This window comes from Cyprinodon variegatus, unplaced genomic scaffold (assembly GCF_000732505.1).
Source record: "Cyprinodon variegatus isolate N-32 unplaced genomic scaffold, C_variegatus-1.0 Scaffold389, whole genome shotgun sequence".
NCBI lineage: Eukaryota > Metazoa > Chordata > Actinopteri > Cyprinodontiformes > Cyprinodontidae > Cyprinodon > Cyprinodon variegatus.
In genome coordinates this window covers 466,489-467,382 of record NW_015150842.1, presented here as the reverse complement: position 1 = coordinate 467,382, position 894 = coordinate 466,489, and positions in this window count along the sequence as shown.

Below are 894 nucleotides of genomic sequence, written 5' to 3'. Positions count from 1 at the left end.
TGGTGTTCAAGATTCATAGGGATGGTGTTCAAGATTCATAGGGATGGTGTTCAAGATTCATAGGGATGGTAATGTGGATTCATTGGGATGGTGTTCTGGATTCAGGGATGGTGTTCATAGCAGACCGCTTTGGACCAGCAGACTGAGAAGTTATGAAGTTAGTGTAAAGAAAAAGAAATCTTCAGTTTTCTTCATTTAATCCCTCAGAGAAGCAAAAATGTTTCTGATCAGGTATCTGTTTTGTTTTCTAACAACAACTTTTACCTTAGTTAACTCTCGTGTTTGAGGAGAGCTTAAACAGCTTTAAAGTGGTGATCTGGGTCACATGATCCAATTAGTGACAGATCTGACCCTCAAGTTAGATGGGAGAGTTTAAAAAGAACAGCCCACACAGAGCAGCTTTGTATGCCAAATGCTGTTCATTGAACTGAAACACCCTTCCATATATCATATTAGATTAAACTTGGGTCAAAGGTTACGCAGTGTTGCTTTACATGGAACATTTAGACAGAATGGGAAATATCATGAGCCTGCTGGAGCCTGGTTGCCGCTATTTTTGTTTTCAATGGAACAAAAAGGGAGTGTCTTCATGTTTTTTCTTGGAAGGCATTACTCAATTTAAGGTTTTTTGATGCACAAAGCAGAACTTTTTCATGCCATTTACAGTAAAAACAAACTGAACAATCAGTGTTCTGTATGTTTTCAAAGACGTTTTTATATCTTTGTTCCATATCACTGGAACATTGATAAAATACTATGTATTTTATCATTACAATGTATTTTATCAATTGGATACAATTTCTCCTTTTTCATGGTAGTTGTCCATTTTTTTAATCAAATTAGATTTTAAAACAAATCTCTGTATTGGAAGGAATGAAAGCCAAAGCTTTAACA